At 53.7% G+C, this 27233-nt stretch overlaps 1 long non-coding RNA gene across 1 annotated transcript; it reads left to right on the forward strand.

Annotated features, from left to right (window-relative positions):
- Nucleotides 1-2549: 2549 nt before the first annotated feature.
- Nucleotides 2550-18019, forward strand: LOC125612276. The gene is made up of 4 exons (XR_007342571.1): nt 2550-2681; nt 3607-3747; nt 15485-15549; nt 16308-18019. It is a non-coding gene; the product is annotated as an uncharacterized LOC125612276 (long non-coding RNA).
- Nucleotides 18020-27233: the final 9214 nt, after the last annotated feature.

A 27233-nucleotide genomic window follows, 5' to 3' on the forward strand; every position in this document is an offset into this window, starting at 1 on the left:
GGACTCAGTCCAGCGTCGCTTTTCAGCCATTCTTCGGACACTGGGAGGACCAAGTGAGAGCAGTCCTGTCCCCTGAGGATGGGGACGTGTCCCAAGCAACAGGCCACTGTGAAAACGTCACAGAGCGGACTCACCCAAACCCAGAGGGCACAGCCCAACACGCCCAGGCTGTGCACGTGTGCGTGTGTGTGCCCACGCGTGTGCAGGCGTGTGGACTGCACCGTCTTGCTCCTAGGGCCGTGAGGACCACGGCAGCATGAGGTGAAACCAAGCACAAGGAAGAGGGAGAAAGCGACACTGTCAAAAGACGGGAACATGTGACGCGTGGTGGCATGTGACACGGAGCGCTGTTTTATGGGAAATGCTTTTTTCTAAGGAGAAGGAATATTCTAGAATGATATGAAGCATCCCGTGGTCATGCATGAAGCAGCAACGGTCATGTATTGTCACCATCAAGCATGGCAGGCTATACACAGTGTGTGCTGGACTTTCACACAACCGGACACTCGGGACGTTCGTCATGCCACCTACGCGTGTGCTGTCTTCCACACTGGGACGTCACCTGCCCCAGGCATCACTAGGTGACAGGAACTTTCCTGCTCCATTAGGGATCTTCAGGTTGTGGGTCTTATCCTTGGTCCAGCGTTGACAGATGTGCCATTGTGGGGGCATGGACATGCTCCGTGCCCTTTGAGTGGTTGGGGATCGAGGGCAAGCAAGACAGCCGAGCTCCTGCCCAGTCAGAGCTCAGAGTCTAGTGTGATGGCTTCACCCAGGGGAGATGTCATGCCCAGCTCCAGGGGGGCTCGGCCACATCTGGAGACATTGTGTTCGTTGTCACAACGGAGAGTGACGGTGGAGGTCAGGGTGCCGCTCAACACACAAGACCCCCCTCCACCCCTGACACGAGCTGGCCCCAAGTGTCCATGGTGCTGAGGTTGAGAAACCCTGGCTCTTGGTCAGACAGATGCACAAACAGGCCCTTAGAGCACACTGGGGGAGGGGGGCTGGGGCTGGGGCTCAGCGGTGGAGCACTCGCTTGGCACAGGTGGGGCCCTGGGTTCCATCCTCAGCACCACATAAAGATAAATAAAATAAAGGTGTTGTGTCCACCTACAACTAATATATATATATATATATATTTTTTTAATGGGTGACATCTGAGGACATTGAGGGTGCCACTGGATTCAGGGACAGGAACCCAATCCAAGATGTGGCCCCAGAAGGGTTCCAGGAAGTGGCCATGTCCACGCTAAAAACTAGAAGATGAGTCCGACAGGGAGGGAGGATTGGAGCAGAACAGTAATCCTGGCTGAGAAAATGGCAGGTGCATAAAGGAAAAAATCACTTCAGAGGAGAGACGCTCACAACCACCCTCTGCCGGGCACATACATGTGCCAACCACTGCCCCGGCACCGGGCCGTGACCAGTGTGCCTGCTGCCACAGCTCCCTTATGCAGCAAAGACTCCCAGCATCCCTGTGTCCTGGGTGTGGCCCTGCAGCCCAGAGAGGTCAGATGACTTGCTCAAGGTCACACAGCCATAAGTGGTGGAGCCAGAATTAGAAAGGAGCCTCCCAGCTCCCAGAGCCCTTGACCTTGACCATGCATCGGGGACTGCAGAAAATACTTCTCGCAGCTGAACGTGAACGAAAAAGGCTTGTGTGGGGATGGGAGGAAGCTGGGGCCAGGAGGTGGGTCAGGGCCAGGCTGGCTGGGCCAGGCAAGCCACCTGAGTGGTTCAGAGGTAGCCGGGCAGCCGTGGGGAAGTCATCAAAGGACTCTGCTGAGGGAGGGACATATTTGTGTGCTCAGGGATTGGCAGAGGTCAAGGAAGTGGAGGCAGAGGAGCCTTCTGTGTTCTGATCCTAGAAAAAAACACGGGCCCTTTGAATTCCAGGAAAGGTGTGCAGTCCTGGGTTTCTCAAGAAGTCTCTGCAGACACCCCTGCAGGCTCTCCCCCTCCGAGGGTCAGCCGGTCACCCTCAGCCTGGGACGAAATTAGAACAAAGTGGGAGAGAGCAGGCTAGTGTCATGCAGCCAGCTCTATAGTTAGATTTTTTTTTAAAAAAAAAATCAGGATTGTTTAGTAGTAGAAAAATACAGCTATTAGCTATGATTACAGGGGGATCCGATTGAGCCATGGATGTGATCTGCCTGTCGCGTCCTAACCGGCAATTTCAAATTGCCTCCTTTCCCCAAATTTCAGCAAAGGAGGGACCCAGACCTTGCAAAGAGCCCCACATTGTTTATTTGTTGTCTTTAAACAAATCAAACGGAGATTGATCGGCCCTCTTGGGAGCACCGCGGCTGCCCGACGGCCTGGCTCTCCTGCAGGTTTCTGTGGGAGCAGCAGCCCTTAGCCACATGGTTTCCGCTGGAGTCTTCGGGGTCCTCACGGCCCGTGGCCTGGCTCTCCCCAGCGGGGACCATCATGTACCACTAAATGGGGTGAAGCTGCGCCTCCCTGGATTTGGGGAACACCCCGTCACTCACCTGCAACATTGGGACCCCCAGGCCCACTCCCGCTTCCCTGAGAGCTGGCTGGGGTCTGCTTGACCGTCACCTTTGAGGACAGCCCTGACCACCTGCCCATCCTCCCTCCTCAGCCATGTTGATTGAGCACCTCGGTTTTCAGACGCTTCTCCAAGGGACTCGCATTCCACTGGGCGAGTCAGAGAGGTCAGTAAAAGACGATCTGCGTGGTGATAGGGCCACGGGGGACAGCAACGGCCAGGTGGCGAGGGACGGGATCCAGGCAGCCTCCACCGAGAGGCAGGAGCTAGTGACACCCTGGGTGCTGAGGAGGGGGTGGCCCTGCAGAGCTCCAGGGGCAGGAGATGCCAGCAAATACAGAGGCCGCAGGCAGGGGCGAGCTGGGGACAGGAGCAGGGGAGGGGCTGAGCCAGTGCAGTTGGAAGGGACAGGAGGAGGAGACCAGGAGAGCCCGCCGGTCAGTCCCATTGCGCAGCCACCATCCCAAGCTTCCCAGGGACGCTGTCCCCACGGCGGGAGGTTAGAAGTCATTTCAGCCTCTGTGAGGCCAGAGGACAGGAAGGACCCGGAGGACAGGCAGGGAGACCCATCAGTGCATAGGCTCAGCCGCAGGTGGCTTAGACCTAGGTGGCTGTGGGGGACATGAAGGGACACAGGGGCCCAAGGCTGAGGCAGAGTCTGTGGACCCTGGGTGGTGGGGTGCTTCCAGATGCACCCCCTGATTTTCTCTACCAAGCTTTGTCCATCCAAACACCCTCTTTCCTACTCTCTGTTTCATTTCTGGGTTTTTCTGTTTGTGGTTCAGGGAATTGTACCCAGAAGCGCTTACCACTGAGCAACATTCCCAGTCCTTTTTTAAATTATTATTTTTTAATTTGAGACAGGGTCTTGCTAAGCTGCAGAGGGTCTCCCTACATTACCAGGCCTCTAACTCACGATCCTCCTGCCTCAGCCTCCCGAGTGGCTGGGATTACAGGTGTGCGCCACCACGACCGGCTCCTCCCTCATCTGTCTCCTAGGCACCTGGGGGTGCGTGGTTCGGGGTCAGGGGGAGGCTCTTTAAGGACTGGGATGCTGAAAGGCAATTGGTTTTTCTCAATAAAATTGACAGCGGTTTCCAGAAAACCTACCGTACAGATCTGAAGTTCTGCTGTGGATCCCGTGTTGGTTCTGTCTGGGCCGAAGGCAGGACCCACTCTCACGAGGAACCACGCGGACCAACTCCCAGAAAGATGCACAAAACCGTTCCCAGGTGAGTTCCTCTGCGGACCCCGCAAGCTCCGCCCACCAGGTGGCTCCACCCCTTCCACCTGGCTCACAGCTTAAGGGCCACCTGGTCAGGGGCGTCGGAGCCGCGGCCATGTTCCTGGGTCTGCATGTCTCTTGCGCTGTCAGATGGACATAAGCTGCCGTCCTTGAGCTGACAGAGCCAGGAGGGTCCCAGCCTGTCCCAGCCCACGGTGAGGAGTTTGGGGACTGGAAATGTGGCCGGGGAGTCGGGCAGCCGGGTTCCACCCCAGCACCCGCACCTCCCGGCTGTGCCCGCTGGGTCTGAGCGTGTGTCCCCAGGGCTTGCCTCCCCTCCCTGGGTGTCGGGGTGCAGAGCACCCTCCTGTCCTCCAAGGTCGCAGGGGAAGATGAAGTAGGGGGTGCAGGGGTGTGCACACCCGGGGGCTCCCTAGTCGCAGTGGTGGCGAGGTTGAGGCCACGCGGTTGGAGCAGGACACCTGGAGACTCCTGTAGAGTGGCCCTGCCCTGGTGGCCAGGTCACTGGGATAGTCAAATGAGACAGAGCAAGAAGGGCAGGCCCTGCTTCGTGTGTGTGTGTGTGAGAGTGTGTGTGAGTGTGTGTGAGTGTGTGCGTGTATGAATGTGTGTGTGTGAGTGTGTGTGAGTGTGTATGTATGTGAGTGTGTGAGTGAGTGTGTGAGTGTGTGAGTGTGTGTGTGTGAGTGTGTATGTATGTGAGTGTGTGTGAGTGTGTGTGTGAGAGTGTGTGAGTGTGTGTGAGTGTGTGAGTGTGTGTGTGTGAGTGTGTGTGTTGTGAGAGTGTGTGTGTGTGTGTGTTTCTGAGGCTTTCTGCTCAGGTTGGGGAGGTTCTAGAACTTTCAGACACAGGTTTCCTTTGGGGGTAGTATCCTGAGAGGTAGAGTGACATCTTTTTTTTCCGCCCATGCACAGAACCTGGGTGGACTAGAACATTCCTCACCTTGGCCTGAGTAACTGACACCATCTACTTAGAACAGGTCGTGTTCCAACACGCGGCCAGATCTGGAGGAGCCGGGACTGCAGAGGGGGAATTTTGGTCAAGTCACTGCTCTGGTCAGGCAAGGTTCCCTTTGTGTTCTTGTCTGGTGTTTCAAAGAACTCGAGTCTGCCATAGGCGGGCAGGGATTGAAGCTGCTTGGTGAGTCTAGGTCATGCCCACAACAAGGTCCTTGCAGAGGAAATGTCTGTGCAGGTGGTTTCAAGGTCCTTGTGCAGATTGGAAATTCCACGTGACAGAGGACTGGTCGCTGGACACTTGTCCATCCATCAAAAGCAATCTTTTGTAGCAATTAAAAACTAACAGCTGGGTGTAGTGGTGCATCCCTGACGTGGTGCATCCTAGCAACCTGGGAGGCTGAGGCAGAAGGATTGCAGGTTGGAGGCCAGCCTCAGCAGCTTGGTGAGGCCCCAAGCAATTTAGTGACCCTGTCTCAAAATTTAAAATAAAAAGGGATGGGGATGTGGCTCGTGGTAAAGCACCCCTGGGTGAAATTCCCAATACCCAAACAAACAAACAAATCAAAATGTAATGACAGGGAAAGGCGTGAGGAGTTGGATTGCATCTCCTACCCACTCAGGTTGAGGTCCTGATCCCAGCACCTCGAAATGCGACCGTGTTTGGAAACAGGGGGTTACAGAGGTGATTAGTTAAAATGAGGTCGTAAGGTGGGTCTCCAGTCCAGGATGACAGGGTCCTTACATGAAGACAAAGGGAGAACGTCCTGTGACCGGGCAGAGATCAGAGGGACATGGCTGTAGGCCTGTGGACACCAGAGTGCCCACCAGCCCCAGAGCCAGGAGAGGCCAGGAGGGCCACCCGACGGGCCCAGAGGGAGCCGCGCTGCAGACACCGTGGCTGGGCCTCTGGCCTCTGGCGCCGTAATACGTTCCTGTGATTTCCAGCGGGTCCGTGGACCTGGCCTCTGCAGCCCTGGGACAGGAGCCCGGGAGCCGTCCACACTGTGTCACCAAGTGAAAGAAACACGCAACAGCACATAGAGCAGGTGTGGATCATGAGCCCTTTTATATACAAATCCTGACTTTGTGTGAATTTAAATGACAGGCAGGATCACCAACCAGCCAGGAGCCAGGTGACCACTCCGCAGTAGAACCGCAGGCTTCTCATCGGGCTCAGTTTTCTAGTCTGTTTCCTAAACTTTCAAAACAAACCTTTATGAGCATAACAGGGAGAAGGTCATTTTTATCTAAGAGAGATGATTACCCTGGGAATATTCTCCCTGCCGTACCTCTTATACCAAGGCACCGCACGTGGGTTCGTTCCTAAGGTCTCAGTTTGAAAGGCCCCTCTCACCCAGGTGGGCTCGGACGGTAGGTCCACGATGAGAGAGGAACAAAGACAGGAGGAGCGATACCCTCTCTCTTTTAGAATCAGTGGCTCCCCAGTGCCCTCAGGTAGGATCCCCGTGTGCTCTGCCACAACTTCGGCTCTGCCAGCCTCTGGAGTCTGGAGTCTCATGACCCATCTATAGCTGACCCCCAGGGCTGACCAGCTTGTGCCCAGCCCTGCACACACACACGTGCACACACACACACACACACACACACGCACGCACCACTTGCACGTAACCATAAGGTAGTCACATTTGGCCTAACTCCTGACGCAGCCACACTGGCTTCCCGGGTGAAACTGCACCCTGGTCCATGCCTGTGTCCTTCGGCTGAGTCCCGCCAGCCTCACGTCCTCAGCTGAAACACCAGTGTCCCCAGGAAGCCCCCTGGGAGCCTGGCCTCCGCCTCCATGAGGTCCCTCTGAGGCCCCACCCCCGTGTGTCCCGCTAGTCACACCTGTCACCTCCCTCTCTGCCTCTTCCCCTGCACTGTCAGCCCCACAAGGGGCCCAGAACGCTCCATGGCCCCCTCGGCACCCAGGAGGCTGGGCCTGGCCCTCAGGAACTGCCCCAAAGCACCCACTGGACTGCACGCGAACCTGGCCGTCGGGCAGCAGAGCCAGGACCAGGGTGTCTGGAGCTCCGAGCGTCTCCCCTGCTCCTGTCTGTCCCTCCCGTCCGCCATCCACACACCCCAGCAGCCGTTGGAATGTAAATAAGATGAAGCCACCACATCCGCCCCCTGGCACGGGTCCCCTCCTCTCAGAATCCAATCCAAGGTCCCCGTGGCCTCTAAGGCCTGCAAGACCCGCCGCCTCCCGGCAACCTCGGCCTCAGCTCAGAAAACACAGGTGCTGCCAAGACGGTGGAGAGCTCTGGTGAGCCTCGCTGGTCTTCAGGGCCCTGTGGAAAGCGAAGGCACCCAGTCCCCAGAAGCAGATCCCCTGCAGACACAGGAGGGGGAGGTGAGAGGCCAGGCCCAACCACAGCCGCCGCCACCACCCCTCCCGGCCGCAGAGTGGCTGTACAAGGTCTCCACAGTGACAAGCTGTCCTCTGCGGGTTGGCACGCACGTGGAAGGACAGAGGACACTCACCATCCACCCATCCGCTTGTCCATCCATCCTTCCGTCCACCCACCCATTTGTCTTACCCGCCCATTTACATATACATACACAGAGCTGTCTCCCCACCCATCCACCCACCCACCCATCCGTCCATCCATCCATATATCCACCCATCCATATTATCCACTCCTCCATCCATCCATCCACCCACATACCTTGTCCACCCGCCCCTCCAGCCGTCTATCTTATCCATCCATCATCTCCTCCATCCATCCCCCCATCCGTCCCCTCACCCTTCTGTCTTTTCTTCCTCCTGTCTCAGAGTCCCCCCTCCTCCCAGCGCCCATCAAGGTGTCTTCCAGAGGGACACCTTCGTCCTCAGGAGTCTTCTCCGGCAGCCCAGCTCCCCTGCAGAAGTGAGCACCAGTCACTGTGCAGACACCCCTCTCCGTCCCCAGGACGCCGGTCCCCCTGGCTGCTCTCACTTCACCTCCGACTACAGAAGCCTTTGTGCTGCCCTCCCCCACGGCTAGGGTCCTCCTGAGGTTCTCTGTCAGTTGTGAGTCTCCCTTCCCAATCTTGAATCCAGCCTCACCCCTCACGGCCCCACCTCGGCTCCTGCTAACGACGTCTCTGCCACCGTCACCTCCTCCCTGGATGATGGCAACAGCCTCCGGACCCGTCTCCCTGCTCCCTCCACCCACTGCCTGCCATCTGTGGGTCCTACAGCAGCCAACAGTCTTCTTCAGGACACTGCCTGTCAGTACGTGCAGAACGGAGCTTCCGTTGTAAAAAAAATGGCCGGATGAACAGAATCCCCACCTGACCAAGCAATTTGCGCCCCAGAGATCACCCAAGAACTGAAAACAGGTGTTCAGACAAAAACTCTTGCAGAAACGTTTATAACATCATTATCTACGAAGACCAAAAGGAAACAACCCAAATGTCCATCAACAGATGAATGGAAAGAAAACGCAACAGATCCAAACATTGGAATATTATGCAGCTGTAAAAAGGAACGAGGTACCAATGCAAGCACAGTGTGAGCCGTCCTTGACAGCACTGTGGTGTCGAAGGATCCAGGCACAAAAGGCTGCTCATCGTGTGGTTCTATTTCTGTGCATTATCGAGAACCGAGGAGTCCCTAGAGGAGGAAAGCAGGTGGTGGTTGGCTGGGTCAGGGGGAGCAAGGGTGGCTGCTTAGTGGTCCAGTCTCCTTTGGGGGTGACGGAGTGTCCTGGGACTACACGGGGCTGGTGGCCACCAGGCGTTGTGAATGGACCAAATGCTGCTGGATTGTTCGCCTAAAAGTGCTAATGGGATGACCTGTGAGTCTCACCTCCATTTTTCAAATCAGTCTTTGTAACCTGATCACCACCCTCCAGTGGCTTCCTCCTGAGACTTAGGGTGCCACCACCGCTTCGTAGCCCACCAGTGAGTTTCCAGGGCCCCTACCCAGCTGCACCCAGGGCTGCGGCTGGTTCCTGCCCGCGCCTCGGTTACCACCCTCACAAAGCCCACAGACACACGGGCGTCGCCCCCTGGTGGACGCCCTGTGGAGCGCCTCTCCACCTCCCCTTGACCCCTTGACATTTCGCCTGTGGATTCTTGGTGGGTTACCCCTCTGTTGCTCCTATTGCCTCCTACTCTTACCTAGGGTCATCCAGTTAGTCTGTGGGGTTTTTTTAATTGACATAAAATCCACGTGACCTAAAATAAGCCCTTTCAGGTGTACCGTACAGTGGCTTTCCGTCCGTTCCCAGCGCCACACAGCCGCCACCTCTGTCTATTCCCAGACATCACTAGTGCAGAACAGAACCACAGCCCTCAGGCAGCTCTCCCATGCCCACTCCCCGGCCCCTGACAAGCACCAATTTGCTCTCTGTGTCTCCGGAGCCCCCTGTTCTGCGTGCTTTTGTATCAATGGGGTCACAACACGTGCCCTTCTCCTGTACTTGCCTTCACTTAGCATCGTGTTCGCGAGGCTATTTCATCCTGCAGCGTGGGTCCGAATGGCATTCCTTTTTCATGACCCAGTAATACTCCGTTGCACAGATAGACCACATCTTACGTGTCCACTCACCTACCGGTGGCCTTTTCCACTGTGTGGGCTATGTGTGTACAGAGCCATGGGTTTGAGCCTCGGTCTTCCGTAACTTGGGGAATGGAGTTGCCGAGTCACGGGGTGATTCTGAATTTGAATTGTTGATGAACCACGGATCTGTCTTCCCCGGAGGCTGAGCCGTTTTGTGTTTTACCTGGATTTTTAACATGGCATCTTCTAGAATCCAGTCTCGGTTCGGGGTCTTAGTCTCAGCAGCTAGAAGACTGGGCAGCGCACAGTGGGTCTCAGTAAATACTTCTAAAGTGAATAAAAATAATGGACGTAGCTCCCCGGTGTAGGCAGCTCGGGGTGGACGTCAACCTTCAGATCTGGGTGAGGGCAAGGCAAGGTCCACCCCCGGGCTCTTGTTAAAGGGCTTGCTTCACTGTGGGAGGTCAGGGTGAGGGGAAGGTGCTCCGGGAACCCGGAAGCTCAACAGGGACGTGGGGGTGGCCACATGCCCCCTGGTCAGCTCCAAGGAGCCCCCAAATGTAGAGTAAATTCTATCAGCTGGTAATGGGCCCGGGACGGAGCTCAGCAAGAACCGAGGGACAGACGCTTTGCAACTAGACCTTTATTCTGTCTCTGTGTCTCTTGGCACTGCCTCCTGTCTGCACACACACACACACACACACACAGCCCTTAAATGGAACCCCAGGGTGTTTTATTCTGCAGAGAGATCATGAAAAGCCTAGATGCTTTGACGCCAAAGAGAACTGCCATTCCACTAATGAGCTGTGTGGCCCAAGCCAATTTCTTTACCTCTCTGATCCTTGATTTCTCTACTTAGAACATGGGAGTCTCAATAATATTTAGGCCGGTCGCCATGACAGATGTGACCCGGGAGGCTCACGCCTGCCACTAGGACATGACTAAGCCTCCCTTCTTTGCCCCAAAGGATCCTGCGTCCATCTGAACGTTTTCGGATCCTTGTGACAGCCACACCCTGCAAGAGCCATGTCTCCGAAACAGGGCCAATTGGATGTGTTTGGTGATAATTAAAAATCACAAAGAACAACATGTAACCGGGTTGTCTTTGAAACACCCATTAGCAGCAAACTGCTAAGGAAAGAGCAAGAAGACCACAACATGATTCAGCACTCAATTCCAGGCTGACACGCTTTAATCTGGCTTTTAAATTTTTAATTACGTTAATCTAATTTTAGACATTAATGAGATTGTGGCGCACGGTATTTATTTCCATTTCAGTTTGTCTTCCCTCCTCCTCCGCGCCACCCCGTCTCGGGCCCTGGAGCCAGCCCGCCCTGCCCCGCCGTCCCTGTCCCTGCTGCCCAGCGGGCACCTGCGGGCCCTGGGAACGTGGTCCAGCAGCGTGGCCACCGGGCTCCACCTCGGGTCCCAGACCCGCTCAGGCAGAAGCCACCCTTGACCCAGAGCCGCGTGGTTTTGTTGAGAAGCACGACCTTCAAGACCTTCAGGCACCAGGAGCTGCAGCCCTGGACGTGGCCGGTCCCTGCCCTCACGGGGGCCACAGGCTCCAGACCCAGGCAGGGCCAATGGCTTTCCGTTTCCATCTCCTGTGGGTGATCTTTTTTCCTCTCCGACTCAGGGACATGCGGGCACACAGTGTCCTGAGAAGTCCTGAGCCTAGATTCCAGCCCGTCCTTGGGCTCTCTCCGCGTGGGCAGCAGCGGCAGCATCTTCCCAGCCCCAAGGAGGAGGCGCGCAGCCCACTGTGTCCCCGACACCCGTGCGCTGGGCCCGTGCTCGGGGCTCCACTCACAATACCTGGAGGAAGCCTGGGGCCACCCCGGGAGGCAGGCCCCACTTGAGCCCATCTCACAGATGAGGAAACTGAGTCGCGCCCAGCAAGTGAGTTTTCCCAGGATGGCACCTGGCAGGCTTCGAACCCAGGAACCAAGTCCAGAGCCTGAGCGCTGGTCAGTTGGCCTCCACCCAAGTGAGACTCCGATTCAGCAGATACTGGCCAAGTCCCTACAAAGTGCCAGGCTTTGGGGACAATGGGGACCCAAGGGAGTTCACTGTCTGGTGGGAAGGAGGACATGGAGCAGATGGCCCATCCATCAGTCTGTCCGATCACGCTGGACAGAAGACATTCATAGGCTGCTACGGAGGGGGTCCGGGGAGGCCCCACGGCAGGAGGTCTTCAAGCTCAGGGCCGATGGAGTGACCAGCTGATGGTGGGGGATGAACATTCCAGAAACAAAGGACAACACGGATGTAGAGGATGCGGGGGGCGTGGGTCAGGGGTCCAGGATGCTCAGAACACACCGGGACACTGGGAACATGCCCCCCTCACCCTGCCCTCCAGGACTGGCTTCATCTCCAAGGGGTTTTTCCCACACAAAGGCCAAGGTGCCCCGTCCCCTCCAGCTCTGAACCTCTGTCCTGGAGACTTGTCACCTGCCCAGAGAGCCGCTTTCCAAGGGGTCCCAGTGGCCAGCTTGGGTGGTGTGCCCATCCCTGGACCAACTGCTCTATGTTGGGAGCTGCTGCTGGTTCACCAGACAAGGGCCACCAGAGCCCAGCATCATGGTGGACACTTCAGACCCATGGGCCTAGGTCAGGGAGCAGAGGGAGGGAATCCATGGCTGGCTTCTGGTGACCTTGGCATTGTCCACTGTCAGCCGTCCTTTGCTTTGTTCCCGGGGACATCCCCACATACAGGAAGTCACTTCCATCACTGATGACCACTCGCTAATTGGGAAGTCGTGTGTTGAAAGTGGAGCTGACCTTGTAGGTACATCTTGCTGGCCGAGGAACCGTCGCCGTAGTGAGGGCAGCAGCTGAGAAGCCAAGTGTCCTAAGGCCTCTGTCAGGCACCGCTCCAGGGGAGGGACCTGGAAAATCTTCCGTTATAAATTCTCTTCCTATTTTCCCAGTCCTTTATGAGTCTCTTGCCACAGTCTCAGGACACGGTGTATCAGTCAGGGCAGGCATAGATATGCTGCGGTAACAAATGACCCCAGTTCTCAGGGCCAGTTCATGGTGATGGTAGGGCAGTTACTTATTAACTTTCGGAGCCCATGAAAAAAAGCTACGTTCTGCTCCTCGCTCCCAGAAAGATTGCTCGCGATGATTAACATGGGCATGATCGTCTTCAGAGGGTGAAGTCCTGAGTCTGGGGAGGGAGGAGAGAAGGAGGCAGACGAGGAGCAGGGATTGGCAGAGACTGAAACCGAGGGCTCAAGAAACCCAAAATAAATGAACTCTGAACTTGGAGCCGCTTGACAGAATAGTTCCGCATCCAAACCCAGATGTAAAATTAATTAGGATTCCATTTGCAACCGGACACAGCTCTTGGGTCAAAGGACAGGAAGCACTTTGACCTGGAATCTTCTTAGGGGCTGTGCCCAGGGCAACAGGGAGGGAGGGAGGGGTCTGGGCTGGGGAGGGGCCCCTGTTCAGGAAGCTTCTCCTCCTGCGCAGACCCTGCAGGCAAACAGCCCGGGCCTGCAGAGGGGACTTCGGCAGCCGACTCCTCCGTCCACCCCCATGCTGTGGTTGATAAGACATTTACAAATTCAGGGAGAGAAAAATGTGATCATTTGTACGGCTGCGTGGTACAGCTTGACTTTAGCAGAGCGTTCAGAGCCCATGAATCACAGAAGGAGGTAAAAATTCAAATGGATATAAATGTCCATTAATAGTGGAAAAGTTCAATAAATTACACTTCATCCGTATTATGGGATAATATGAAGCCATTATAAAAATGAGATAGACCTCCATGCAGCGCGGTGGAAAGATCTCCAAAAGACGCTAAGTTAAAATAACACACACGAAAAAAAAAAGAAAAGAAAATTGAAGAACAATGCATACAGTCTGATGCCATTTATGCACAGATACAAGATCTATGCCGAACAATACCCGTGATCATCCCCCGGGAAGAATTGAGTGGAATAGGATCAAGATCTCCATATTTTCTTTGTGTATTTATATTCTTTCTATAGTTTCTGTTGCAATCCTTTTCCATGTTTAAAAAAAAAAAAAGTGTTGTGTCTACTATGTGAAATTCAACAGAGAAAGTGAGTGATTTGGGAAAACTGAAGGAAAAAAAAAAGTTATTGAACTTATGCACCCTGGACCTCATCACCCACCATCACCACCACCAGCAATGCCTTAGGCCCTGGCCAGGCCAGCAGGACTAGCATGCCTTTCCCAGCCGGATGACCATTTCCACCATTCTCCATCCTTCTGTTCCCTGTTGTTATTGTGCACACGAATTCCATTCAGAAATACACTCTTGCCGCAGTGTATCAGTCAGCGTAGGCATGGATATGCTGCAGTAACAAATGACCCCAGTTCTCAGTGCCTCATGCAGAAAACAAAGACCCACTTCATGATGATGGTAGGTCAGATGCTGCTCGGCTGCAAATCGTCTTCCAGTCTGAGGGCCAGGGTCAATCCCTGGGGTGGGGTCCACCTGGCCTTTGTCTCGAGTGCTCTGGCTGCCTGGAGGAGGGACCTCAGGTAGGTTCTAACAGGGTGTCTCTGCCTGTTGGGGAGTATTATGGTTTGATTCAGGAATGTCCCCCCAAAAGCTCGTGTCCTGAAAGCAGGGTCCTAATAAGGCCAGGGTCCCAGGTGGGGCTCTTTGGAAATGATTGGCTCTTGAGGGCCGTAGCTTCCTGAGTGGATTAATCCAGTTGGTGGGAATGAATCCACTAGGTAGTCACTGTAGGCAGGTGGGATGTGGCTGGGGAAGTTGGTTACTGGGCACGTGGCCTTGGGGATTCTATCTGTCCTTGGCCTGTTCCCAACCTGAGTGTCATTCCTGACGAACGCTCCGGGCGCAGAGGGAGGCCCACGGTCATCCCAGGCCCGGGCAGCTTGCCTCACGCTCTTCTGCCTCCCGATTCTTAGAGGGCCACCAGCCGCTGTCACCACTGATGGCCCAAATGCATTGCCATTAAGCTCAGACGGGCGACCGGAGGCTGGGCACGGGGACAGGTAGCAAGGTCAGCCGCAGCAGGGAGCCAACAGTAGCCACACTCTCTCTTCTCAGGCCTCGCCTGGGGCTGTTCTCCTGAAAGCTGCTCTCTGGTCCCACACACAGCCCCTGAAAGTCCTGAGGGGGGACCTCCCACAGGGACCTTGGGTCTTTCGTTTTTTAAAAAAGACATAACGTGTTCTTGTCCCCATATGTTCATTCATTGATTTGGCTCGCAAATATCTTCCGAGGGTGAAGCATTGTGATAAATGATGAAGACACACAGCACCCTGGGGACATGGCCCAGAGTCTGCACTCGAGCAGGAGAAATAGCCACTCAGTGACGGAGCAAAGCTTCAGTCGTGGAACGTCGGGGTCCAGAAGCAGTCGGGTCCGAGTGCCCACTTGGCAGCCAGACTCCTTGCTGAGTGATCTTGGGCTAATTACCTGACCTCTCTGGGCCTCCATTTGCCACATTTATGAAAGAAGAGGGATACTAAGACTCCAATTTCATAGATTCGTTGATAGAGTAAATAGATTCATATATACAAAGCTCTTGGGAAAATATCAGGTACCTAAGAAGGCCCCCTTTGAGGGGTTCAGGTCCAGCCTACACCTTGTGATCTGCTCTCTCCCCTGCCCACGGGGGTCAGCTCCTAGAGTCTTGATGTGACAGGTGACTGCAGGGAGCAGGAGGAGCCAGCCAGTTCCCCTGGGAAGGGACTTGGTTGTTGTGGTCAGTTTGTTCTGGACACAGAACCCTCCCAGGCCCTCCCTCATGTGTCCAGTGTCGGGGTCCAGACCCGGGAGCCCAAGGGTGCTCCCCACCGCTCTGTTCCAGGAAATGCTCTTGAGCACCTCCAAAACACGGGGGATTCGAGTCCGTTTCTCTGGCTTGCCCCCCCAGCGCCCCCGAGAAACTCTGTGTCCTTGATTGTTGCAGGAAATTCCAAGATGGGCCCGACTGCTAGGAGTGAGCGTGGCCGGGGTCCGTGGAGGACACGCAGGGTCTTCCAGCTCCGTGAGCACCTGGGGTAGAGAAAGCAGAACAAAAAACCTCAGCTGCACACACAAGCCCATTCCCATGGGTTCATACACTCAGCCGTGGTCGGGGGGATTTGCTAGAATCCCTGCACGCTGGGCATTTGGTGAAGTGTGACTGGGCCATCTGGAGGGGCATGGATCATCTGGGTAGTGTAGGGGCAGACCTATCAATGGATCTCCCTTTTTAAAGTTTATGTTCTTGATTGATTTGCTGAAGGACTAGTAACTGTTGATATTGATTGGCAGGCACCACGTGTGGCTTTGAATGCTCGGCGTGGAAAACCTCACTCGATTCCCGTGGCAATCCTGAGGTAGGTACGATCGTCCCCATGGACAGAGGAGAAAACTGAGGCCCAGAAACACTGAGAGACTTGCCCAAAGCTGTCGGCTGGCGCACACCAGATCTGGAGTTAAAACAGCCTCGGAGTGGACGGTCCAGGTTTTCAATAATCACACGACATTGGTTCTCAGGCTCTGAGTTTCAGATCCCTGGAGCTGGTTCTGCAGGTGACCTCTCTAACAGACTCGTGGTTCTCATGTTATTATTTTATTCCCCTTTTCAAAAGGCCGTTTCCCCATCCTCTCTGCCACCACCTGATTATGCCTCTACCCCAAAATACCTGGAAGATGCGTCAGACCTACCACAAGGCATTACCAGCACCCAGGATGGTGGAGTCCCTAGGAAAATAATTCACCTAAGGAAATAAAAATGATGACTAGCATTTATTTTGTGCCTAATGTATGCCAGGCACAAACTATTTCTTTATATTTATGATTTCATCACCCTTAATTATCTCTTTGAGGAAGGAATACTAATTGTCTCTATTATGGTTTAGATGCAAAGTGTCCCCCCAAACTCCTACATTAATACAGAAGGTGAAGGAGTTAGATGAGGACAGCTGTCACCTAATCAGTGGACGGATCCATCCGATGGGTTAATAGTTTGAATGGACTAACTGGGCGGTAACCGTAGACAGACGGGGCATGACGGGAGGGAGTGGGTCACAGGGGGGTTCCATGGTTTGTCCTTGGATCCTCACTTTTTCTCTCTGATTTCTGATTACCACAGGGCAAGTGCTTTCCTTCCTCCATGATCTGCCCTTCCACCCCGATTCAGCACCCCACCTCAGGCCTAGGGCCATGGAACCAGCCGACCGCAGGGTGCACCTCTGAAACCATGAACCCAAAATAAATGTTTGCCTTCTTTACACTGTTTTTGTGGGGTATCTCAGTCCCAGTGACAACCAGATGACTAACGTTTTGCAGTGAAACTCAGACTTAAAAGATGCGGCTGGACTGGAATCACAGACCGAATACATGAGGTAGTGTGTCCCTGAACCCTTCATGTGACTCCCTCTTCCCCAGCAGAACCTCGACTCCTGATCCCCACGACCCTCAGGTCAGGAACCGGAAAGGAGAGCAACGTGAACCCAGCTCAGATGATGGAGTGCAGATGGGTCCATCGAGCTACAGTCAAAGAGGAGATCGAAACTGAGGGTCGTTGCCAGGAAATTATCAGGGACGCTCGGTGCGGCCACAGTCATTGGTAGGCCCAGCAATTCTTGTTCAGCATGGACTTGGGGAACGTCATGGTCATAAACCTTGGCACTGATGGTGACCTCACCTGCAGGGGGCAGCAGAGAGCAGAGAGCAGAGAGCACATGGCTGCCTCCCCACGTAGGGCAGGTCCCCTGTGCTGGCAGGAATAGGTGGGACCTTCCCCAGGGACTCCCAGGAGAAGAGCGGAGCCGGTGTTGGTGAGCTTTAGGTGCCGCTGAAGGCAGACGGGGCCAGAGAAACAGCTCCATTCCATGGTGACCCGTCAAACTTGTCATTTCTCAGTCCACTAAACGCAGATGGTACACCCAGCAAAACAATACAGATCTACCCACCAAAAATGCACGAAGCACCTATCATGCGCCAGGCAACACGGAGGGCAGCACAGGTAACAGGAGAAAAGGCCATATAGCTGGTGCCAACTGAATTCTAAAGTGGGGGACAGTACAGTACTCCGTTCACACTGTGTGGGTGTGACGATGTCTTCATAGGCTCACATGTGCCAACACTAAGCCAAGAACCAATCATCACAACACGAACAGACCAACAAAAACAAAACAGGCATGAGTAACCTTCAAGGATGAGAAAATAGGCTCAGAGAGGTAAGGAATATCCTCAAGGTCACACAGCTAGTAAGCAGTGGCACCAGGTTTCAGGTTTGAGGACAGTGTGAAATCACCATGTTGGACGGCTTCTTGTGTCTGTGGAATTGTTGATTTTTTTCCAAGTGTGAATGCAAAGCTTTCCTTAGGGAGCCTCTAACTGCGTGGGTGCAGGGAGAAGACAGAGCAAGTTCCGCCGAGAGGTTATGACACACTGCTCTGTCCCAGAGGTACTCCGAGGTCTTGTGGGTGAGTGTGATCTGGTTTTTATTTTTTAACAAAGTCATAAATAGTTGATGCGCTGAGGCTGGCCACCTCTCCGGCCTCCTTCTCTCTCCGCGGTGAGGTCTGCCTCACAACCTCTTAGGACCAGGAGATACATTTTAACCAAAAAGAAAATGTCTCAGCCACAGAGTTGCTGACATGACAGTTCCATTTGTCTGCTCAGAGAGGGAGACAGGGGAGGGGACGGGAAGGCAGGGAGTCACCTGCCCCTGCCTGACCCATTCTCAGGGTTAGGACTCTGAGCAGGGCTCCATTCCAGACCCCTGGTTGCCTTTGGAGACCAGGAATCAAGATACAGGATAGTACCAGTGTCTGCTGTCGGCCACCAAAACTAGAAATGAACCCAGGCTGGCACCAACTGGAATGAAACCTATTAGAAGTTATTAGCCTGCAAGATCTCCAGGAAGGGATGGGATGGGATGGGCTGAATGAATGAATGGCGTCCCCATGTCCTAATACCTGAAACCGGGCTTAGAGCCCCAGAGGGAAAGCTGACCTTCTGACCCCTGACTTCCAGCCTCAGGACCACTGGGAGAAGGACCCGCTGCTGTTTTAACATCTGTTCCTACAGCAGCTGCACCAGGTGGACGGGCTTTGAGGCTGCACCAAAGTCCATCCCCAAACTCACACTGAAGAGCAGAGCAGCAGAGGACCACTGGCCTTGTGAGGCCAAGGCCTGGACACACTACCTGGACCCCTGTGGGCCACCGCTGCCCTGTCTGGGTGGCTGTCACTAGCACTGGGGGCGGTGCCCACTGCCAAGATGAAGCCCGGAGTGAGCAACCTGATTGGTGGAAAAGAGGTCACCTGCTTTGGCTCTAGCTGCAAGGGAGGCTGCAAGGTTGGTGTCCGGCTTCGGCAGGGGAAGGCGGGGAGGTTGAGCAGAGGTCCTGAGAGGTCAGGGGACACCACCTCTGTGTACCTGTCCTCTCCCTGGAAGGCACCTCCTTGAGTCTCACTTGATGAAAATCAGCCCCTGGTCCAAATGACAGGCCTTCCCCAGGACTTTCTGACCACGAAAATAGCAGCCTTGCCACCGCGCTCCAGGCGATGGCCCTGCTCTGCAAAAGCATGTGGCCCTGAGAGGTATCAATGACCCATTTATTTGCTTGTCCCTTCCCAGGAGCAATAGTACTTTCGTGGAAGGACAAGTCTCTGTTTGGCTTGCCTCTGTATCCTGAATGCCCAGTGCAATTCCTGGAATGTAGGAGATGCTCAATAAATATTAGTTGAATCCATGACTCATATGGTCACTAATAGTTCAGATATCCACCCCCCCCCAATGAAAATGTAGCCATTTCTAGGAACTGATTCCATCTCATTGTTCTGTTTCCCTCCCAGAGCCCAGCAGAGGGCTGAGCCCCAAGAGGGCCCCAGGGACTACTGGAGAGAGGACGGCAGGAGTGGGTGAGCCTCTTTAGACTCTCCTTGACCCCAAACACTGGGATGCAGAATGCGAGAGTCTCAAGTTGAAATCTTTTCTAATGATGCTTCCCAGCTTCAAGCCGGCATGCGACAGAATCGTGTCTTTCCAAAGCTATTGTCACACGCGTAGCCAGCCTCTGTGTGTTGTTTACACGGAATCTTCTTCCGGTAAGTAGCAATAAGCAGCTACCTGATGCCGTTCGTGAGCAGAAGAGCTTCTTTATGCCGAGCAGCAGATGGGAAGGTTTCCGCTGGGGGCCCATGTGGCCTCCGTGGTGGCATCAGGACTAAGCTCTGGGTCTCTGGCAGCTTTGGATCCACCTGTCCTGATCAGGGCAAGGGGCATCAGTGTCCCTTGGAGTTCCCACGCTAATATCCTTTCATTCTCTTCTCCTGGTGGCAGTGTGGATGCGTCTGGTGCTGTACCTGGGCTCGGAGGCCTCTTGGGAATGAATATCCTCGACCAGGGAACGTGGGTAAGACACGCAAGAAGGCCCAGAGGCAGACTGCTGTCCTGATGTCTAACTCCTTGACTTCCTTTCGGCTCAGGCTTGGGCCACTATGCGAGCGGCTTGTGTTAATAGGCAGAGGCGGATCCAGACAGGCGCATGCGCTCACACACACACACTCGGGGCTGGGCACTGCATTAGAACACCCTGTGCGTTCCCCCGTGTACCCTGGGTGGTGGAGACCCTTTTTACAGGTGCAGGGACCAAGGCTTGGAGAGGTGGTCCTGTTTCCCCGGGGCTATGCAGACAGAGACCTTGGGGACAGGGTGACTTCTTTCCTGGGTTAGGGTTGGGGCAGTTCTGAGACAGGCCACCCCAGCCTCGGCCTCACCGGGCTCCCAGGTGGACTCTGGCAGGTCCCCGGGCAGGGGTGCCCCAGGCTCCTGAGTTATTGAGATCGCACCTCGGCCGAGGCGGGCAGCGTGAGCCGCATGCTGATGGGCAGGCGCGGCGGCCGTGCGGGCCCCAAGGCCACTCTGCGTGGGAAGCAGCTTTTCTTTCCAATCTCAGTGATGGACAGTTCGGGGCCCGGCCAGGCTGTGCCAATCAATCCGCGATTCCTGGGGGCCTGCTCTGTGCCAGGCACTGTGCCGGGTTCTGCAAACACAGCCGTGGACATGACAGCAGGGGCAGGCCAGGCCTGCAGGGGAAGGGGGCGTCTCAGTCATCCACCCCTGCTAGATGCCTTCAGGCCAGGTGTATGGATACAGCCCTGGCCCCCACCCCCAGGGAGCTGCCCATCAAAAAGCAGAGAGAGGCATGCACTGAGGTAAGTGTGACCAAGGAGGCATGGGGCAGGGGGCACAAATCAGAAAACTAGATCAGGTCGGGAGCAAGTCAGCCAATGTCCCTAGAAAATAAAGTCTGATCCAAGATCAGAAAGATGAGCAAGAATAGCAGAGGGTAAGACTATGGAAGTGTAAGAAGTAGGAGCAGAGCCCAGACGCCGGGGCAGGAAAGAACTTGTAGGAAGAGGCCCGTGGTTCTCAGCAGCCCCAAAGAAGCCTGAGATCACCGACCCAGTCAGCAGAGGTGCGAGCCGCATGCAGCCCAAATAAATCCAGGCCGCCTTCTGTCCAGTCTCAGTAGGGCATGAGGCCGGAGAAAGGGAATCTGAGCTCAATACGAACCGGGGAAGAGCCGTGTGTATCTTTCCCAAAGTGTAATGAGTTATTTTCTCAGCAATGTGACACAGAGTCACGGGTCCTGAAATCAGATCTTCATCAGCCGTCTCTCTTCCAGAACCCCACGGCCACTGTAGAGAAAATGACGCTCTGAGCCCAAGAGGAAGTTGGAAAGGAAAGGGTACCTGTGTATCCTCCCCCGCCTTTTCATTTTAAGGACACTCGCACAGCTTCAGAACAAATCAGGATTCATCTGCTAGTAACCCTCCTGGGTCCTGCACGGGATTCCTTTGCCACCGCCCGGCCTTCCCCTCTCTATCTGCAGGCACAGGAATGACAGGTTATTTTTAAGTGTCCTTTCTTCACCTTCCCATGGACTTGACGTGGGAGCAGGGTTCTCTGATCCATGCCCCAGGCTCAGGCTTTCTCCTCCTTGCTGCAGGAGGTGATGAAAGTGCTCACCCAGGGTCTGCAGGGCTGCACTGCATATGTTGGACTTCTCCTTGGAAATGACAAGAAGCCGATGGAGGGTTTGTCACAGGGAGGAAACGCAATGAGATCTCAAGGCGAAGACTCCAGCTTTCTCAAATCAGGGAGGAGCTTCCCAAGGCCAGCAGAGACCGTCCTCCCTAATTCATCTGCTTCTGCAGGGCCTCAGTCACCTGCCGTGGCTCCTGATGTAACGTGCATTTCTGGAACTCGGCATCATCCACAGTTAGAGCAGACAGTTCTGCCTGGTGGGCAGCGTCCTGTGTGCTGTGGGGCGGCCAGCATCATGGGCCTCTGTTCACAAGCTGCCGTTAGCATCCCTCCCACTGTGACAACTGAAGAGGCCTTCGTGTGGCCAAATGTCTCTAAGGGGAAGAGGAAAATTGCCCCTGTCAAGAAGCACGGTTCTGTGGTTTAATATTTAAAAATATTAATGTTTTTCTTGCCATGTCACAGGATTATGGTCCATATCATGTCTGCTCAAGGGTACGTGGGAGCCTCAGTTTCCAGGGACCTTGACATTTGACATTTGTCCCCTCTGTTCAAGTCCTGTGGGTTGTGTTAGGCTCCTGATGGCCTTTCCCCAGCTTGTGAGCCTCAGTGAAGACACTATGGTCATGCGACAGTCTGTGCAGGGAGGATGTCAGGCAGCCAGGACTTCAATGTCCGGAGCTGTGAGTCCTTTGGTGAATCCCCCTGGGGATGTCTCCAAACTCCTAAATTATTTGCATTTTTTTAAAAAAAATTGACCTTGAATACAAAGATCTTTGGATGACAACTGCAAGAATTCGTATTTCTAGCTCAGGAAACCACACAGAGTGCTTTCTGGAAGGAGGGCTATTGTGTCAGGCAGAGGAAAAGGAGGTTCGGGCATACCCCTGGCTGCCTCGGTGATTCATCTGTCTCACAACTCTCTAAAAAGACACCCGGCTCGGGAGTCTGTATTCCCAGCTCCCCACACGCTCTGATTTCTCTTTAGAAGAAGAGCAGGTGGCCCGGCTGCCACAAAGTACCTAGGAGGGAACTTGTCGGAGTTCCGTTCATTGGAACAGAAATGACAGAATGTCAATTTCCCTCCTAACTGCATGTCATCCTCGGGAATCAAATAAGCAATTACACCAGGCTAAATTGAATTCATTTCGGATTCAGATGGGCGGCGGCACTGAGGTTGCTCCGTGGAGGGGAAGCAGCCTCTCGGAAGGCACGTGTAATAGCAAGTTCACGGGGTGGGTCTCTGAGCACTGCAGCCTCCCACGGCCTCGGCTTCTACCCGGCCTCTGCAGGCCCACCCTCCCGTCTGACACCCCTTGCCTACCCCAGGCCTAGAGGTGTGGGATGGTGCGGGCAGGGTATGTGCCCTTGTAAGATCGTCCCCCTTCATTAGTGACCGCCTGGGGGCTCTGTCTTTTTAACTGGCCCCACCAGACAATACTGATGTACACCACCCCCATAGGACTGAACCCAGGGGTGCTTTACCACTGAATTACGGCCCCAGACCTCTTCGTTTTTATTTTGAGACAGGGTCTTGCTAAGTTGCTTAGGGCCTCTTTAAGTTGCTGAGGCTGGCCTCTACCTTGCAATTCTCCTGCATCAGCTTCCTGAGTTGCTGGGATTACAGGTACAGGCCACCACACCCAGCCAGGCCAGGTACAAAATAGGTACCCCAAAGCCACGCCCCCAACACCCACCTCCTCCAGCCACACCCACCCCTTCAGTTACCACTCAGGAACTGGCTGATGGGGTTAAGGCTCTCAGAACCCCATCATTTCTTCTCTGAACCTTCTTGCATGGTCTCACACATGAGCTTTTGAGGGACACCTCACATCCAAACCATAACAGCTCATTTATTTAAAAAGGTGGGTCATTGGATGGTAAAATGGATCAGTTCATTTAATGCTAAAAACAACTCTCTGAAATAGGTATTATTATTATTATAATTTTCTGCACTTTTACAAAATCTTATACGGAGACAGTGCTCACCTACATTCCCTGTTTCCTTGATTAGTTGGGGCCACGCGACTCATTCTGGCCCACGGGCTGTGAGCAGCAAGGACAAGTGTCGCTTCTGAGCCCGGGAAGCTGACACCGCCTCCTTCCTTCTCTTCTGCTGCGGCAAAGGTGGAGGCCACAGGGTCCCCATGGTGCGGTGCTGAGAGGGCAGGTGCTGATGATCACAGACACAGGTGTGTGAAGGTTCTGCACGTGCATTCTTCCCCAGAATCCCTGCCAAGTTCACGTCCCGCCTCTGGCACACTTTCAGTAGCAAGGAACTCACCACCCGCCCGGGCACCTCATGAGTGGTTGGTCTCTCCCTCCAACGGTGCTCATCCGATCCTCGGGAGCCACCCAGATCAAGTGGTGTTCAGTAGCCTCCTTGCCTTAAACAGAACACCTTTCAGTGGGTGGACTTGGGCACCCCATCCTTGATGAGATTCCCTTTTCCCAACCTGAGTTCTTGGCTTTCCTTTCTTGGCTTGGGGTTGAGTTCACCTGCCTCTCAGGCTACAGACAGGAAAGTGGAGGCCCGCAGAGGGCACGTGGCTGTGCCAGTCATTGCTTAATAGAAGAACCCGGCATTGAAGCACCCAGCTCCTTCAGGGAAAGGATTCACCTCTGTTCTGTGTGTTCACCGCTGTGTGCTAAAGCAGTGCCTAGCACATAGTATGCACTCAATTAATATTTGTTGAGCAAACAAATAAACCCAACAGTGCAACTCCCCCTTTTTCTTACAATGTGAAGAAATCAGCCGTCAATCGTAAATTCCATAGTGAACTCCTATCTTGAAACCATTGTGCACAAGCCACTGTAAGATCACAGCTTAATTCAAATAAGACATTTATCAAATAGGCTGGGGCTTCTAAGACACCTAAATTGGACAAAAGAAAAAAAAATCATATGATTTGTGTAAAAAAAAATAATAATGATTTTGGTGAAGGCACGTTCCATCACCCCACCCCCAACCACGGCTTTGACTCTGCTGGTATTATTAAAACCTTGCTCAGAGACGTGTTCCCAGAGCCTTACATTCCAAGTCTCTCCCCCCCCCCCCCTGTATCATGGTGATTTCTGAGCCTTATTAAGACATGTATAAACTTGGGGGCATATTTCAATGGTTCAGGTAAGAGCTTCATGGATAAGGCTCCCTGCCGTAAGAACTACCAGGCTCTGACATTAAAAATTGTTATTTGTATTTTTCCCTGAGATGTGGCATTAAAATAAAGGTAAACTTTTCAATCGGAAAGATAGATAGGATACTGAGATGAAAATAAACACTGGTTAATAATAAAACTACCGATAAATAGACCTTTTCATGAAACTTGTGTTTAGGCAGTAGTTCAAACACGTGTTCCTTGCTGGGAGACTCCGCCTCCTCAACAGGTGAGGCAGCCTCTTCCTGAGAAAGTTGAGGAGACCAGGTGCCCACCCAGGCTCTGGCACTGTGAGCTGTTGTGATCCACCTTTTCATAGTATGTAAAACTGAGAATAAGATGAAATTCATTGGTTTAGTCAATTTTTTTAAAACTCAGCTTTAGAACTCATAAGAAGCCAAGCACCAGTGGCTCAGGAGGCTGAGGCAGGAGGACCGTGAGTTCAAAGCCAGCTTCAGCAACTTAGCAAGGCCCTTGGATACTTGGTGAGACTCTGTATCTCACCAAGTATCCAAGGGCCTTGCTTAACCACTGAGCCCTTTTTATATATTAAATAAAATATATAAAAAGGGCTCAGTGGTTAAGCACCTCTGGGTCCAATCCCCAGTACCAAAAATATTTAATAAGCACCCATAAGACATGCCATGCACTGAATGTTTGATTGCTTTCTACAATAAAGGTGTGGGCAGTTAACTAGTTACTGGAGTGGCTATGTGGGTGAGTAGATGGATAGATGTGATAGTAGGTAGATAGATCTGTGGATGGATGGATGGATGGATGGATGGATAAGATGTATGGGTGGGTGAGTGGGGATAGATGGATGGATAGATGGATGGGTAGGTGGATGGGTGGATAAGATAGATGGGTGGGTGGATGGATGGATGGAAGTATGAGATATATGGGTGGGTGGGTAGATGTATAAGATGGATGAACCAGTGGGTGGGTGGATGGATGGGTGAATGGATAGATGGATAGATGGATGGATGGACAGATGGATGAACAGCCCGTAGATAGAATTGGTAAGAGTCTCTGTGTTTCCATTGTCACCCACCCACACCTTCATTTAGCAGTTCTCTGTCTCCATACACCTTACATAAATCTGGTTCCATCCCCAACCAATGGGCCCATCCTGGCCAAGGGGACACTTTAGACCGATTCCAGATGAGGCAAAGCCCTTTAGCTCCAACTCCAAAACTGGAGCCGCCATGCCCTGGAGAGAAGCAACTCTCTCTGCTGGGTTTAGGTCTGGCAGGTGTCCTCCTGGCTTTGCCGAGTGGACGGTGGGTGCATACAGAGGGAACTGCCCAGGAGGGAGGCCCCCGGAGGGAAAGCAGAGTCCAGGGAACGGCAGAGGGTGCTGACTCGATGGTTTAACATCCGAATCTTGCAACCCTTATGCACAGAGCTCACCTTTTAAAACCACGTAAAATTTTAAATCTCCATTTTTTTTCCTTTTGGTCTCTTGCAACCAAATGAGATCAGTTAGATGAGCTGGAAGATGGTAATGGTGCGACGTGTGTAAAGGATCTGGAAGGAATCAGCCCAGCCTCTCAATCGCTGCCTGTTCCCTTGGTCACCCACAGCCTGTGGGCCACCTGTGACCTACAAGGAGTCTGAAAACCAACCTGACGGGCTACTTCCCAATTGTTACCCAATATTTGCATTTTCCTGGCCAAAGAGCAATGCCAAGTCTTGGGCTGATAGCCTTCTATTGAACCCAGCTTTGAGCAAGGGCCCCTCCTTACCAAGGAATTCCATAAAACTGTTTTCTCTCTGTACCCAAAGGATGTGGTGGGGAAAACATGTTTATTTTCCCCCAAAGCAGTGCTTGTATGTAAAGGGTTGCTCAACACTGTTCCTGATACGTGATATCCTCTGGAGGGTCTTTGCAACTTTAAAACACTGTAATTGCATTTAAAAAAAAAAAAACAGAGAGAGAAATGTCTCTCTGCGTTTTGGGGCAACGTTCGTTCCCAGAGCTTGACATGAGCCTGGCTCACTGGATGTACTCCGTACTGGGCAAATCATTAACGAGCACATTTGACCTTCCCCCAACCCTCATCTCCCGACCGCCCACTTGAGATGACCCCAGAAGAGAACGACCTTCAGAGGCAAATTAGATTTCAAAATCATCCCATAAAGGGGGCAACCACTTAGAGACAACCTCTCCCTTCAAAGCCCTCGAGGTCCCCCATGCTGTGAAAGTAGAGGTGGCTTCCGTGTGTGCCCAACACAGTCCCGTTTGCCCTCCACCTCGGGCAGACCCTGGGCACCTGGGCTGACGCGTCCGAGGACAGGGTGACCTGTGTTTGAGGCATCATGCCAACAGCATCCGGCCATCGCCTGAGAGATGTGCAGGAGAGACCCAAGGACCAGGAGGGACCGACAGAGTCCGATTTTCTACCTTCTGCTTTCCGGGGCTCTGGGTGGGACGGAAGTCCCTCCAGCCCTGTTTGGTCCCCTTCTCCTTCCTCACCACCTCCTGCTCTCCCTCTCTCTCCCCAATGAGAGCCACCAAAGGGAGATTTCCGTCTGTCCTCTGAGTCCCTCCCAGGGCAGAGCATTCCCAGGTAGATACAAAATATTCTGCGCTTCCCTCTTCCTCCCTGTGCGCGTGATCTTGAGGAACTGGAAAGATCGAAGGGAAATCCTCTCAGCCAGCTTCACGTTAGACTCAAAAACCACGATGATTCATTCTTTTTCCATCCAAGTAAAATCCCTGTCTTTACAGTAACCGTGATGAATGGAGCCGGCGTCCTTGGAGATTTATATACGTCTCCCTGGGGCTTCCCGCCCTCCCCCCTTTCCTTCTCCTCCCCACACACCCAAAGAGAGCTGGTCTTGCTCACCTCCCC

The sequence above is a fragment of the Marmota marmota genome, unplaced genomic scaffold (assembly GCF_001458135.2).
Source record: "Marmota marmota marmota unplaced genomic scaffold, marMar, whole genome shotgun sequence".
Classification (NCBI taxonomy): Eukaryota; Metazoa; Chordata; class Mammalia; order Rodentia; family Sciuridae; genus Marmota; species Marmota marmota.